The following is a 17197-nucleotide window of genomic DNA, read 5'->3' on the forward strand; positions in this document are numbered from 1 at the left end:
TCTTATGAAACAAACCTCAGTGGTTCTATTATTTCATACACAAATACATCAATGTGCATTTCTAATAGGTCAGAACTCCTTATTTTTAAAATGATCACAGTATCATTTTAGATATTATAACTCCTTAATAGTAAAATATTCAGTCATTGTTCCATTTCCTAAAATATCTAAGAATTTTTTAAAGTAAGCTGTACTAACAGGGAGTCTGGTTGGCTCAATCAGGTCAGTGACCAGCTCTTGATTTCGGCACAGGTCAGGTCATGATCTCAGGGTTGTGAGATTGATCCCTGAGTCGGGCTCTATGTACTGTTTGGAGTCCCTTTGAGATTCTCTCTCTCTCTCCCTCTTTTCTTCCCCCCACTCACATTTGCTCTCTCCAAAATAAATAGATAAAATCTTTTTTAAAAAAAGGTAAAATCAGCTTTAGTAAGGTACAGCTTACATAAAATAAAGCAACCTATTTTATGTGTACTGTGAAATGATTTTTTTTTTTTTCCCTTTAAGTAGGCTCCGCCTGGGGGACCTAACTCAGGGCTTGAACTCACAACCCTGAGATCAAGACTTGAACTGAGATCAAATCAGGCTTAACCAAGAGAGCCACCCAGGTGCCCCTAGTGAAATGATTTTAACAAATATATACACTTTTATAACCACTACCAGAATCAAGATACAGAATAATTTCTTCATGCCCCAAGTTCCCACTGGCTTTTTCTCAATTTCTCTTCTGCTCAACCCCAGGTCTAGGAAACTACTATTCTGCTTTCCATCATGAAAAAATTGTTCTTTTCTATTTGATTTTTGGTTTTGTCTGTAATAGTTCTTTTCTTTGTCATTTTAGTTTAATTTCCTCTTGTTTCTAGTTCCTTACTTTTATAAGTGATTTGAATCTTTTTGCTAAATGCTTAAAACTATCAATAGTCCTCTAAGAACTCCTTCAGTTTTATCCCATAAATTGTGACACACTGCTTTTTCATTTTTATTTTGTTCAAAATATTTTCCAATTGCCCTTTGATTTTTTTTAACCAATATTTTATTTAGAATTTTGTTGTTTGGTTTTCAAATATTTGGGGATTTTCTGTCAGTCTTCCTATAACTTATTTCTAATTTAATTCTCTTTTGGTCAGAAAATAGACTTTCTGTGTTCAGTCAATTTGACTTAATTGTGACTCGTTTTGTTGACCAGCAGATAACATGTCTTGGTGAATGTTCCATGGACATTTGGAAAGATTATTGGTTATGCTGTATTGAGTGGTATGCTCTAATAAATGTTAGGTTAATTAGGTTGCGGTGTCATTTTATATTGTTAAACACTTTTTATTCTACTTATAACAATTAATTAGAGTGTAAGATAAAATATCCAGTTATGTTTGTGAATGTATTATGTAGCTTTTATTGTGTGTACATCTATTTAAAATTGTTATGTCCTCTTGAGGGATTATTTTGTCTTCTCTTTCTAATGTGAATTTAGTATATATACATATATTTAGAGAGAGCTATTAAAGATTTTTTATCTTTATTATTGGCATAATACAGCTTTTCTCATTCTTTACAGTAAACTCCTTGAGATTATAGTGGTTGTCTTTAGAGAATTTAAAATCAGGTCTTGTTTATATTCACTTTGACAAATTCTACTTCTTATAAGTATTTGGAACATTTACATTTAATGTAATTATTGATATGGTTGAATTTAAATCTACTACCCTCTTTTGTGTATTCTACTTTTATCTATTCTTTGTGTCTGTTTTCTCTTTTTCATCCTGTTTTGCATATTTTAAAAATAATTCCAGTATCTCCTTTTATTCTTTCTAATTGTTGCTCTAGGATTGATAATATGCATTTTTTATTACAATCTACTTTCAAATAGTAGTATACCACTTTACATTTAAGACCTTTACAACTCCATACTTCAATTTCTCCAATTTCTCCTCTTTTGCCTTTGTATCATATGTTTTACTGCTATATAAATTATAACCCACAAAATAATACATAGGTGACATTTTTAATTTAAACTGTTATTACCTTATTACCCTTAAGCTTTAACTTAAAAGAAGGAAAATTGTTATAGTCACACATGTATGTTTGTCTTTCTCAGAGTTATGATCAGTAATTTTTCTTTAAATTAAAAAAAAGTTTCTTTGCATAGATACAATTGCTGATCTTGTATTTTCTTTCTTTTCTTTGAAGAACTCTATTACAATTTATTATAAGGTAGCTTTTATGGTGATGAATTCTGTAAGCTTTGGTTTGTCCCCCCAAATCCCTATTTGTTGCCAGTTTCGAAGACTATATCCCCTGGATAAATAATTTTATGTTGCTTTTTTCTTTTTTCTTGCTTTGGGTTTATACTTTTTTTTTAAAGTTTGCATGATTTCAGAAAATAAATCTTCACTAGCCTTATTTTTGTTCCCATGTGCAGTGTGTCTTATTTCTCTGACCACTTTTAAGAGTTTCTCTTTTACACACAGGTTAGTATTTTATGCCTATCAATCTTGATGTTTTCTTTGTGTTCATCCTTTTTAATGTTTGACGCACTTCTCACATTTTTAGATCTATTATTTTCATCAAATTTGAAAAAAATTTTTAGTTATTTCTTAAAAACCTGTTTCTTTCTCTGTCAGGATTCTGATATTATCTCCCTTGTATCCAAGGCCCTGTTCATTTTTTTTTCAGTCTTTTATTTGCCTCTGCTTCATGTGGGTGGATTCTGTTGTATATCTTAAAGTTCGTTGATCTTTTTTTCTGCAGTGTCTAATCTGCTGTTAAGCTCACACTTTGGATTTTTCATGTTAGATAGGATGTTTTTCATCTGTCTTAATTTTGTTTGGTACTTTTGATACCTTACTTTCCTTTTCTCATCATACTTAAACATTTTCTTTTCCATAGACCTAGGAATATGGGGTGAATCTGCCCCGGTTTCTACTGAATATCTGGCTATAGCCATGCATCGCCTGTTCCACTTGTGTAATTAGTCATTTCTTTAAAAAGCATTAGCTTTTTTAGGGACAAATTAAGAGTCTGAAGCTGTATGTTAGAGTGCCCATTTCTAGTTAGGCATTTTTTTAAAATTAGAGACATTAGTCTTATATTCCTGTTTAATCTCAAATTTAGCAGCTTAAAACAATATTTTTCTTATACCATAGTATCTGCAGCTTGGGTCTCTTGCCTGGCTTGACCTTGTGTTCGGCTCAGGGACTCACAAAGGTATAGTGAAAGTGATAGCCAGGTTGTATTGGCATCTGGAGGCTCACCTGGGAAAGAATATACTTTCAAGCCCAAATCCTGTTTTTGTTATTGGGATTCATTTTTTTCCAGTGGTATGATTCAAGGCACCAACCTTTGTTCTCTGTTTGCTGGAAGCTGCTTTCTCATTCTAGAAAGGGTTTCAGTCCCTTGCCATGAGAAGTGTCCATCATGGCCACCTACTTCATCAAGAGAGCAAGAATAATCTCTAAATCTGATGCAATCTCCCACAAAATAATGTAATCTTGAGAGTAACTTCATCGTGTTTGCCATATAATCTAATCAAGGGAGTAACAGCCAGTAACCTTTGAAATATTCTATTAATGAGAAACAGTATAGATTTCACTCATACTCAAGGCAATTATGCAGATGTGTAGACATGAGTAGTGGGAAATATTGGAGATCTGCACACTATATGAAAGCTAGAAGTTTTTTAAAAGGAAAATAGATAGTGAGTTCATACTAATCTTACTCAAATTCAAGACTACAAGATTTTTGCTTTACTCCTGTATCTTACATTTGTACCTCCTCTTTCCCATCTAAAATGTCAGTTTCCCAAGAACAATGTACTTTTCAGTTCTATTTATATAAAAATGCATACATAACAATCTGAGAATTACAGTACCATCAATATGATGTTTGAAGATAGCTTAAGAATTTTTTCTGTGCTGCTTTATTTTTAAAATGTGCTACTGGGTATACTTGTCAAACATTGTCTTTTTTAATTGGCATATAATTGACATATAACATTATATTAGTTTAAGGTTGTACCACATAATGATTCAATATATGTATGTAATGAGAAATGATCATCACAGTATGTCTAGTTAACATGCATCACTACAAAGTTAAAAAAAATTTTGTGATGAAAACTTTTAAGATCTAGTCTCATAGAAACTTTTAAAAATGTAGTATGTTATTACTAACTGTGGTTACAAATGATTGTCTTTTAAATATGTTGGGGTAATTCCTACACATGAGTGTAAAATAAAGCGGTTTTTATTCCATTTTAATTTTCATGGTCTACTTTAAAGTCTTTATTTTGTTTTAAAATACATAAAATTTGCATGACTCCAGTGTCACATCTTTCAAATATGGTACATTGAAGAATCAGTCTAGTTTCTATCCTTGGCCTGCAGTTGTCCAGTCAGCCCCCTTTCCCTCTCTCCTCCAGTCCTAGTTAAGTGCTAAGATACTTTCTGTGTCTATAGATTTGTCTGTTCTGGACATTTTGTGCAAATGGAATCATATAACGTGGCCTTTTGTGTCTGGCTTCTTTTACTTAGCATAATGTTTTCAAGGTGCAACCGTGTTGTAGCAGAGTTTAGTACTTACCTCATTCTCTTTTATGGTTGAATATTCAACATATGGTATTCTACATTTTATTTTTTCCATGTTGCCATTGATGGACTTAGGTTATTTCTTTCATTATTTTGAATAATGCTGGGAACATTTGTATATATATATACATATATATATATTTTTTTTTTTTTTGCATGAGACATAAGTTTTATTTCTGTTGTGTATATATACCTCAGAGTGGAATTGTTGGATCAGTTGGTAACTTTAGGTTTAACTCTCTGAGGACCTGGCAGACTGTTTTCCAAAGTGACTGCAGTATTCTATGTTTCCCCCAGCAATGTATGAGTGTTCTTGTTTGCCCACCTCTCCAACATTTAGTGGTATATGTATTTCGATTATAGCCATCCTAGAAATTGTAAATATAGCCATCCTAGAAGTTGTAAAGCAGTATCTCATTGTGGTTTTGGCTTGCATTTCCGTGATGGCTAAGAATGATAAAATACTATTTTCATCTGTTTGTTGACCATTTGTTTATCTTCTTTAGAAAAATGTCTGTTCAGATTCTTTGTCCATTCTACCCTATTTCTTTTACTTACCCTATAAGACCATTTAACAAATCTCATACTTCTATTATTTTTAAAATAAATAAATGCATAGATGTAAATATCCCTCATAGATAAATGGTAGTTCTTGACATACAGTGTACTTCACCTTGCTTTGTTAACACAATGTTGATTGTTCCATAATTATATGGAGAGAAATTCCTCATTCCTTTTTAAAACTGTATCCTATTGTGATGGCATGTCATATCTTATTTTACAGTTTGCTCATGTTGTACTTTACCCAGTTAGTCCCCTAATTTTTGAATATTTGGGTTTCCAATTTGTGTGCCATTTCAAGTAATGCTGCATGGAATAACCTTCTGTATATATCTTAATAATTTTCAATATATCTTTAACAAATTCCTAAAGGTAGTTTTAAATTAGGATACAAATAAGTATATACTTCTGTAGATATTTTTAAATGTCTTTCCATAAAGGTTGTGCTGTTTTTAATGACCACTGATAAGGTGTGAGAATTCTAGTCTTTCAACAACTACATTCAAAATTATGTTGTCAAACTTGGGATTTTTACACTGAGACAGGAGAGAAATGACATGTCAGGGCAGTTTTAATTTGCATTTTGTCATGGTTAAAAGCCATTAGCAATTAATTTTCCATGAAAGGGCTATTCATAGTTCTGTCCCATTTTTTCTTTTGGTCTGAGACATAGAGACACAGTTTTCTGTTTGTTTACAAAATAATATAACAGAATACATCACACACAAAGGGATTTGTGTTACTCTTATGTGTGTAAACACTTCTGTATAGGGCTCTTCCATGTCCAGTTAAATGTTCTGATGGGACAACTTCATTAGAAAACTACATTTCTTCGCATTACAAAATGGTAGTGTCAGTGCTATAAAAAATAATGTCTGCCCCTCTTTTAGATCCCTGGGAGTAATTGGGGACATTTACTGGTTAAAATCAGTTTGCCTTTTAAGTTCATATTCCTTTACCCAGGTCTGTCTTCGTGGGTCTTTTTTGTTATTTATTTTTTAAAAGATTTTATTTATTTATTTGACAGAGAACACATTAGCACAGGGAGTGGCAGACAGAAAGAGAGGGAAAAGCAACTCCCCGCTGAGCAAGGAGCCCGATGTAGGGCTCCATCCCCTGACCCTGGGATCATCTTTTAACCCAGTGAGCCACCCAGGCACCCTATGGGTCTTTTTGGGTTGAAAGCTTTTTAGCAAAGGACGAACTGGTATCACCTGAGAAGTGGGTCTTTCTACAGAATTGATAAGCTCCTCCTAAACAGGGAAATTTTTAAAAAGTACAACCTAGAATTTTGTCACTATCAATAACACAAAAGTATTGATTTCTTGTTCTTTGCTTTGAATTGTTCTAGGTAACATGTTCAGAAGAAAAGAACTACAGATTTTTCTTTTCTAAGATTTATTTGGGGCACCTTGGGTACCTCAGTGGGTTAAGCCTCTGCCTTTGGCTCAGGTCATGGTCTCAGGGTCCTGGGATTGAGCCCCACATCGGGCTCTTTGCTCAGCAGGGAGCCTACTTCCCCCTCTCCCTCTCCTTGTCTCTCTGCCTACTTGTGATCTCTCTCTGTGTGTGTCAAATAAATAAATAAAATCTTAAAAAAAAAGATTTTACTTATGTAATTGTCAGAGAGAGAGCATGTGAGAACACAAGGAGGGGGAGTGACAGGCAGAGGGAGAAGCAGGCTCCCTGATGAGCAAGGAGCCCAATGTGGGACTGAATGCTAGCACCCTGTGATCATGACCTGAGTGGAATGAAAGAAGACACTTAAACAACTGACTCACCTAGGTGTACCAAGCACTATAAATTTTAATAATGCCCAGTGCAAATTCTTTCTGAAACTTAATGAGAGGATGAAAATGATGTTTATTAACAATTCTTTTTTAAAAAAGCTTTATATGCTTACTTTAGAGAGAAAAAGAGAGAATGTGAGTAGGGGTAGGGGCAGAGGGAAAGTTGGAGAATCTCAAGTAGACTCCCCATTGAGGGTTGAGCCTGTTGCCAGGGGCTCAGTCCCAAAACCCTGAGCTCATGACCTGAGCTGACATCAAAAGTCAGATGCTCAATTCACTGAGCCACCCAGACACCCCATTAATAATTCTTTATACTAATTTTAAGATTTTTTTAAAAGACAGTTGCAGTTTGAGCAGTTTGAAGTAACTACTATCGGATAATTTCTTTTAGAGAGTTTTGTTTTTTCATGAAATCAGGTCAATAGACATTCTTGTCTGTGAATATTGGTTTTTTTTTTTTCCAGAGGACTAATCTCAGAAGAGAATTATATTAGTAATAAGTTCAAATAAAATCTTCAAATCTCAGTGGTTTAAAACAATGTTTATTTCTTGCTCACACAAGGTCTAATACATGTTCAGTTTTAATCTATATCTGGAACTCATGTCCTCAAGGGCAGCTTGGTAGGGAATATAGAGAGAGAAGAGGGACATTGGCTCTAAGGTCCTTTGGCCCTAAAAGGAAACTCATCATTTCTACTCACAGCCATTTGGCAAGAGTAGTCATATGACGTCAGTCTAACTGCCTAGAAGGCTGGGAAATATAAAGGAGTACATGGACATTTAATGTATCCATAGGGATGAATTTCAGAAGAAAAACCTTTTTTGCACTGAAGTACAGGAATCTAAGAATTGTCTTGGGGCACCTGGGTGGCTCAGTCAGTGAAGTGTCTGCCTTTGGCTCAGGTCCTGATCTCAGGGGCCTGGGATTGAGCCTGTGTTGGGCTCCCCAATGAGCGGGGAGTCTGCTTCTTCCTCTCCTGCTTGTGTTCTCTCTCTCTGTCCAAAAAAAATAAATAAAATATTTCTTTAAAAGATTTTACTTATTTATTTGAGAGAGAGAGCATGAGAGGGGAGAGCTTAGAGGGAGAAGCAGACTCCCTGTGGAGCTGGGAGCCTGACTCGGGTCTTGATCCCAAAAGATCAAGAGATCATGACCTGAGCTGAAGGCAGTGGCTTAACACACTGAGCCACCCAGGTGCCCTGATAATAAAATCTTAAATAGCAATACGGATGATCTCATTGCAATTTGAGAGGAAATAGATTTGGAAGATCTAGAGAAGAGAAGAAAGACATGTCTGGAAAAAGAGAAAGCCACACCAACATGGCATCACATTGTTTGTATTTCTTGAGTGAGACATTTCCAGGAATGGCTATGTCTATCATTTATTTTAAAGTTGCATTTTGCTTACTGCTGTAATTACTTTTCATTACCCACAGATTTTCCGTGGAGATCATACAGAGGACAGCCTTGTGTTGTTGGCAGATGATCATTTAGGGGAAACACATGAAGAAAGATTCATTTGATGATGGCATAAAATGGGGTGGAGAAAGAGAATTCTCAGAAATTGAGAAAAGCTACAGTTGATATTTAAAATCAAGCTTTTGTGAATATAGAGTGAGATTTCAGAAGATCCTAAACCAGCCCCTCTGCCCCTCTATAAACCCAGTAGAAAAATATGGCCCTGGACTCCTACCCCCACAATAAACACAAAGTGTTGCGAACCTTTTAAAGGACAGAGTGACCCCCTAAGGTTGGAGGATTCAGGATCTTTGTGGTTAAACCAGTAAAACCACATTTATTTGCTTGTTAGTGTTTAGTGATATTATATAATTTATGTGTTATCTCATTTAAGTCTAATAAAACAGATATTAGCTTCTGTATTTTATAAATTAGATGAATGGGGTTCTGAGAGTTTAAATGACTTGCCTGGAATATATATGTTATAGGGGTAAGAGGAAGAGGCAAAATGCTTTAGACTCTTTTTTTTTTTTTAAGTATATGCTGATTTGCAGGATTTTTGCCACCAATAGAATCTGCACTTACTGGAACTTAGTATTTGTCCATAGCAGATATCAAAGACACTCCCTCATTCTGGTTCAGAAAAGGAAAGTGATACTACTGTGCTGTCCAATGTGTTGACAAATCATTTCTAGATTGGTTGAGAACCTGTATAGAGGTTTGAGATAGTACTTTCTTTGCTAAGTAGGTTGTAACTGCAACTCAACACTTCCTAGGTTCATAACATACCTGACGTGGCCACAATATATCTGGCCATTGAAGGGGAGGAATTACATGTTATGTTAAAAACCATTTAATGACTGAAGTTAAGGTAGCATAGAATGCTTGTTCCAGGGCTCTAGGAGCCATATTGCCCTAATTCTTCACCTAAAGAATTCATGCTTGAAAAAAGCTAATCTATGGAGAAATCCTTTTACAAATTGCTTGATTCCTACCAGCTACCAGTGGAATAAGCAATCTGTTCCTGCATTAATAGGCTACTACCTAGAGGAAACACTTAGGCAAGATAGCAAGCTGTCTTTTAAAATTCTGGAAAGCAAAAATGTCAACGAGGCCTGATTTTACCAAGTGGGCCTTTGAATCCTAAACTGCTTATTAAGACTCGTGTGTTTGGAGCATATGTGAAACAAGCCACGGATTTCTTGCATGTGGTACAATTAGCCAAAGCCCAAACCAATAAATATTTGGTCCTTTGATTAGGAAAAGAAAATTCATGTGTTGTCTTACCATTTAGTGGACTATGATTACCATCTATTATGCTTGAATGAGCAATATTTTTTTAATAGACTGTCCTACACTGAAAGCTAGTCTCCTCTTGAAGAGAGAGAGTGTGTGTGTATTTACATATCAAAGCACACTTACTGAAATCGTAGTTGGCTCCATTCTGTTTTATAGCTCATCTCCTGGTGGTGACCAAAGCTTGTACTTCTAACCTACATTATGTGTTTTAGTACCTATATATTCCTTTAAAAAATGTGCTAGAATAATTCAATTCCAAAAATATATATAGTTATCTTACATTTTCAGTGAGCCATGCTCTCTAACACATAAGGAAAAGTGATTACATTACAGAAACCACACAATGCTCTCTTAAATTACGTAAACTTCTTGAGGCAAAACTCTCTCCCCCACCCTTGCCCCGAGCAGAAATAAAAGCTATATGTAAGCAATATTAAGTGTGTTGTTAAACGTTAGTTAAAAAAAAAAAAATTCAATTGAAAAAGAAAAAAGGTAGGGCTGAGCAATCAATTTATATCTGGTTCAGAACATGTTACAAATACCAAGAGATTTCAAAGTGTTGAAAATGAATCACAGCAGCATTCATGACTGAGCAGCAACAGGGAATGATATAAAATAAGTTCCCAGCTTGGGGTTTTCTGTAGGTTTCTCCTTTTTCCATGCAATCAATCATGTGCAGTATTGCATTCTTTCCATTTGTGCATTCATCACTGTACTGGCAATTGCACTGGGGAGATTGGACAGAGCAGAGAAGGAAAGGAGTCTGGCTGGACTGTTTAGTGACATAGGTGACAGGTCTCTTCCTTTGAACTTGAGTTTGGGGGTTCTGTTTGGGGTAGAGAGGCATTTATAGGCATAGAAACCTTATTATGTGCTTGGGAAAATTCCAACACTGTTGGTAAAAAGCAGAGTACACACATGGAATATGGGGATTCTGGTCTGATAAAACAAATTATGATCAAAAATAGATTTTTAAGAACATTTGTGTTGAGGATCTAAGCAAATCCTGAGATCACCAAAGTAGACAGAGATCCAACCACATCACATGCAAAGCTCTGTGTTGAAGTTTGGAAGGATACAAAATATCTCTTTTCAGGAGTCAGAAATCTTCAAGGGTTACAGGAAAGTGTTATTTTGTAATTCAGCAGAGTACAGGTTTTCCTCAGTGTCTGAAAGTGTGCTTCTATGAAACCTTTTGGAAGTGGACATGGCATAAAGCAAAGACCAATTAGCATTAATCTATATAGAAAATTTTTTGAACATTCCTAGACCTAAAAAAAACCAAAACCAAACCAAAACAAAACAAACTCTCATAGGCTTTCTGATACTTTAGTACACATCTTGCACAAAATAAATGGACATAAGATAGAGCACACACGCTCCCGAACACAGTTCAGAGCTGTGGCAGCTTGATGCTGAGATGCTTAGTGGAGATCCCCTGCAAAGCACCTGGGTGGTGTTACTGTGGCTGTTTGGGTGCTCACTGCCTTTTTAATGTCTCAGCACCAAACAAGTACCGAATGCTATTTTCTTTTCTTTTTTATTTTTTAATAAAGATTTTATTTATTTATTTGACAGAGAGTGAGAGAGTGAGCACAAGCAGGGGGAGTAGCAGAGGGAGAGGGAGAAGCAGGCTCTCTGCCGAGAGGGAAACTGATGGGGGACTCGATCCTAAGACCGTGGGATCATGACCTGAGCTGAAGGCAGAGGCTTAACCATCTGAACTACCCAGGCGCCCCCTGAATGCTATTTTCGTTTTTTGCTCTTTTTTCATAAAAGTGAAAATCTCTTTGGATTTCTTTCAGTTAATGAAAACTGGTACTGATGTAGGTCTTTTGTAAAAGCAAAACAGTGTTTCATTCTGGTGTGGAATTTAAGAAACAAAACAGATGAACCTTGGGGAAGGGAAGGGAAAATAAAATACGGTGAAAACAGAGAGGGAGGGAAACCCTAAGAGAGGCTGAACTCTAGGAGATAAGCTGAGAGCTGCTGGAGGGGAGGTGGGTTGGGGGAAGGGATAACTGGGTGATGGATATTAAGGAGGACACTTGATGTCATGAGCCCTGGGCGCTATATGCAACTGGTGAAACAGTAAATTCCTTCTCCCGAAACTAATGAAAAAAAAAAAAAAAAGGCAAAGCAATGTCAGAACTTGCTCAAAGCAAGGGATGCCTGTGTAGAGAGTTGGTGAAAGCTCTAGGAAAATCAGTGTCACAGGTCTTTGAAAGAGGAATTTGGAATGGGGAAGACTGGAAATGCTTAATGGGAAGCATGAAAGAAGTGACTAGAAAATCAAGATAGAACAGCAGATGAGAGATGAGAGTGGGCAGTACGCATGCTTGGGACAGGGCATGAGCCCGCCTGTCTGGAACAGGGACTTTATCCTAACCATGCTTTCTGAGTATGTTATAGATCACAGGTACCTCGGGAAGACAATTATGGGTAACACAGAGGATTTTCATTTTGGGGACCTCTTAAAACCTTCATTGTTTCCTTTGTTACTTATTTACCATTTTTATAATTCATAGTGAAGCATATATTAGTACTATTTTCCAGTTAATTCTCAACTTTTTGTGGAACTGAAAAATGGCTACAGTAGATGCACTAGTTGTTTTTATGCACCAGAAAGCAAGTTCACCTTGTGGGTATTTTGTTTGCCTGGTTTTCCGTTTCCTTGCTGTTCGGGATAACCTTCCATCAGCATATTCCTTGAAATGAGCTTGAAGTATTTGTTCTGTATTTTATATTGAACTTGGGCTCCTGTCTTTTGCAGACAAATGACTTGTTAACATATTGTTTTTGAAGCACAATTTGCATTTCTGTGAACCCGGGATTAGGCATTGTGTGTAGATTAGTAATAATTTATGTCTAATTAATAATTGATGTTTTTCCCTATTCTGACTGAGATTTCGTTCTGAATAATATGTGAAGAGCCAATAGTCCCTAGTGATGACAAGAGAAAGCATTTTTCAAGTGCAAATAACACTAAAACATCAAAATCGGCTGCAGTGGGCTTTTTAACCACTTCACTGTTAAATAATTGAACCTATTGAATCTCAGAATTTTTTTTCACTATTCTTGTCTTCTGAAATTAGAAAATGTGGGCATGTAACAATGCCCACGTATTCAGAACTGAAAATCTTGGCCACCTCACATGTCTAGAGGGCACTGATAAACTGAAAAGGCCACCAAGAAGGCTTCTGGCCAGTCAGAAAGGAAGTCATAAAGCTTATATATTGACACTAATTTTTGTCAGGGCAAAGTCCTTAAAACAGTCAACCTATATTATTTTCTTAAAAAGGTTTTTTTAAAATTTAAATAAATTATAGATTTATTATAGTAATTCCAAACATACCAAAGTATTTATAGTAAATGTAGCTGCTGCCCCCCACTCCCATTCACCCTCCTAGCAGTGATAAGTATTCATTAATTCCAGTCTCTTTAAAATTCAACAAGCCTATTTTATTTCTTCGATTCAAACAGCCAATTAGAAGAGCTGAGAAAGGCATCTGGAAGGAGCTAGAAGCCCTACAGTCTGTCTATAAGAATAGAAATAAAAATATAAAGCAAAAACCAAAGAAAGGTATTAAGACAGTCACAGACACTCTAAAATCATGACAATCCAGAACATCTAGTTTATACCAGAATTCAAACGGTACCAGTACATGAGGCATTATAAGAGTGTGTTCAAATGAGAGAAAAGTTATCTGGCAGTGTTTTCCAAAATGTGGGATTAGAGCTAGTTACATGTAACATGCTTAACCCAATGAATAAACCAAAAATCTCTTATTATTATAATAAATCAACTTGGCCTCAGTTTCTCTCTTTTTTGGTTTTAATACTTTCACTCATGCATCGTATCATTGGGTGGTGATGAAAATAGTCTTATCCCAAAATGGTTGAATTGCAGTATAGAAATGTATCAATATTTCTGCCATCTCCTGTACATTTGCCTCTCTCAGTCCTTCACTATCTATATACTTTGTTTTTAGACCTCCTAAAAACACCCAGTTTCTTGATATTTTTGTTATCTTCCAATCCAACACTTACACTAGTGGTTTCCCCTGTTTCTATCACTTAAGCTTGACTCCATGTGTCACATTTTAGTCACTCTCTTCCCATTGACGAGGAGGACCTTGATGTTCCTCCCAGCTTGACTGAAGTTAGCTAGCTTCCTGACTTTCCTTTTCTTAGAACATCTACATAAGAAAATTTGCAACTAGAAATTCTTTTGGTGCCTCTTTGAGAGGTCAATCTTTTAAAATACCTCTTACCTGCTTTTTTACCCATTGATGTCTATTTCCAGGAATTGGGAGCCATTCCTTTGATATATATCCTCAAAGGAGATAGTCCCCCTAGCATCCACTGGGAGGAGAAATCCTAACTTCTTCCAGTACTTTGCTCTAAAGTGTCAATCTATCTCCTGTTACGGAAATATGAAAAAGCAAACTTTTTCTTTGGGTTCACCCAATTAGCAAACACAGATAATCTAGGATCCCTCTTGTCTCAGAGGAGTTCAGACTGAGCTCTTGTTTCTTTCGTCCTTATTGCAATGGCCTTGAATAAATTCTTCCTCATTTGTGTAATTTTGTGTAGTGCAATGTTTGCTTTGACACCATTAACTTACTGATCTACCTTAACCTACTTTTCCACTTTCAACCCTCATATCAAGTCAGTATTTGACCTGCTTTACTATTACATCTTGGTCGCTTTGTATGACTATAGAGAATTAGACAATCTTTTCCCATTTACATGGGCGTTTCCCAAGATTTCAATACTCTCCTCCATCCAAATAGGGGTCAGCTGTGCTAATACTAGATATTCCCAATTATAAAAAGAACTTTATCAATTTGAAAGCTTAAGTGGTATTTCAAATCAGTCTTCCTTATACATTGCGGCCATTGTGATCTCAAAAAATGACTGTCACAGAAGTGTTCTATCATTCAACCCTGCCTCTATCACAAACTTTACCTTTCACCATGTCCTGCTACATAATCTAGGCTCCATCATACTGGATTGATGGACAGTTTGTTAATGTTTCAGAATGTTTTCTATGTCCTTGACTTTACTGATACAGTTCCATGCCCCCATGCAAACAATCATTCACTCACTCATTCTTTCAAAGGTTTCCTTGAAACTTTAAAGATACATTAGAAAACTCATATTAAACACACATTAAATGCCTCAAGTAAATTTTTCCTTTTGTAACTATTTGTGTCTGATGACCCTGTCTCTTTTTTCGAGATTCAGCATAGTCTCTATTTTAAAAAGCATTTTTAACCGTCCCTGACACCATGTAGAATTAACCTCTCTTTCCCTTCTTCCCGGCTCAATTCTGTTATATTGTTCTATCACGGAACATCAAACATTTTTGGGACTTTTAAAAAAATACGTAGAGTATTATGCCTCCATCAGAAAGGATGAATACCCAACTTTTGTAGCAACATGGACGGGACTGGAAGAGATTATGCTGAGTGAAATAAGTCAAGCAGAGAGAGTCAATTATCATATGGTTTCACTTATTTGTGGAGCATAACAAATAGCATGGAGGACATGGGGACTTAGAGTGGAGAAGGGAGTTGGGGGAAATTGGAAGGGGAGGTGAACCATGAGAGACTATGGACTCTGAAAAACAATCTGAGGGTTTTGAAGGGACAGGGGGTGGGAGGTTGGGGTACCAGGTGGTGGGTATTATAGAGGGCACGGATTGCATGGAGCACGGGGTGTGGTGCAAAAATAATGAATACTGTTATGCTGGAAATAAAAAAAAAAAAGAAAAAAAATACGTATTTAAGGATCTAAAGGATGAGAAACTGTTTTGATTCTAGCAAACAATATTGCCCATTTTGACTGAATTTGAGTTATTTCTCTCTCTCTCTCTCTCTCTCTCTCTTTCTCTCTCTCTTTCTGTGTGTGTGTGTGTGTGTGTGTGTTTAATTTAAATCCATAGGTTTGAATTTCTCTATTGGTTTAGTGCTGGATACACAACATCTCTAACACATAATTCTCTCCTATGTTTGACTTAGATCACTGGTTTGTGACCTTATTGAATGATTTGTTTCTTATACAAAGACATGATACATGTACTTCATAAGATTATCTATTGAGAAAAGTGTCCTTGAAAACTGTAACAATTATACTTTATGGAAATAATAACAGAAGCATATTTTCTTTTTTTTTGCTTTTTAAAAATTAACATATAATGTATTATTTGTTTCAGGGGTACAAGTCTGTGATTCATCAGTCTTATACAATTCACAGCTCTCACCATAGCACATACCCTGTCCAATGTCCATGACCCAGCCACCCTATCCCTCCCACTTCCCTCCCCTCTAGCAACACCCAGTTTGTTTGCTGAGATTAAGAGTCTCATATGGTTTGTCTCCCTCTCTGGTTTTGTCCCATTTCATTTTTTCCTCTTTTCCCTTATGATCCTCTGTGTTGTTTCTCAAATTCCTCATATCAGGGAGATCATATGATAATTGTCTTTCTCTGATTGACTTATTTCTCTTAGCATAATACCCTCTAGTTCCATCCACACCATTGCAAATGGCAAAATTTCGGGGGTTTTGATGGCTGCATAGTATTCCATTATATATGTATTTGTGTGTGTGTGTACCACATCTTCTTTATCAATTTAACTGTTGATGGACATCTAGGCTGTTTCCATAGTTTGGCTATTGTGGATATTGTTGCTATAAACATTAGGGTGCATGTGCCCCTTTGGATCACTACATTTGTATCTTTAGGGTGAATACTCAATAGTCCGATGGCTGGGTCATAGGCTAGCTCTATTTTCAACTTTTTACCACCATCCTGTTTTCCAGAGTGGCTGCACCAGCTTACATTCCCACCAACAGTGTAGGAGGGTTCCCCTTTCTCTGCATCCTCACCAGCACCTGTTGTTTCCTGACTTGGTAATTTTAGCCATTCTGACTGCTGTGAGGTGGTATCTCACTGTGGTTTTGATTTGTATTTCCCTGATGCCAAGTGACGGAGCACTTTTTCATGTGTCTGTTGGCCATCTGGATGTCGTCTTTGCAGAACTGTGTATTCATGTCTTTTGCCCATTTCTTGATTGGATTCTTTGTTCTTTGGGTTTTGAGTTTGATAAGTTCTTTATAGATTTTGCATACTAGCCCTTTATCTGATATGTCAGTCTCAAATATTGGCTCCCATTTTGGTGGTTGTCTTTTTGTTTTGTAGACTGCAGAAACATATTTTCTAATAAGAGTCCTTGTGCATGAATCATTCAGGATAAATAAATTTTCCCAATAGCTTAGCACTTTAAATATCCAAACTTTAAAATGCTCTAGTGACAGAAAATATTATAGATATCTATTATATATGGCATTGATTTTAATTAGAATATAGGGGTAGAATTTCGTCACTTTAAATATTTTCTTTACTATATACGGTCATCATTTTGAACAGCCTAGGATGTAAAGTTCTGGTGCTTTCAAAAGCAACTTAGTGTTTTAGAATTATGAGGCCTCTGGCTGCTGTGT

Source organism: Mustela erminea, chromosome 12, assembly GCF_009829155.1.
Source record: "Mustela erminea isolate mMusErm1 chromosome 12, mMusErm1.Pri, whole genome shotgun sequence".
NCBI lineage: Eukaryota > Metazoa > Chordata > Mammalia > Carnivora > Mustelidae > Mustela > Mustela erminea.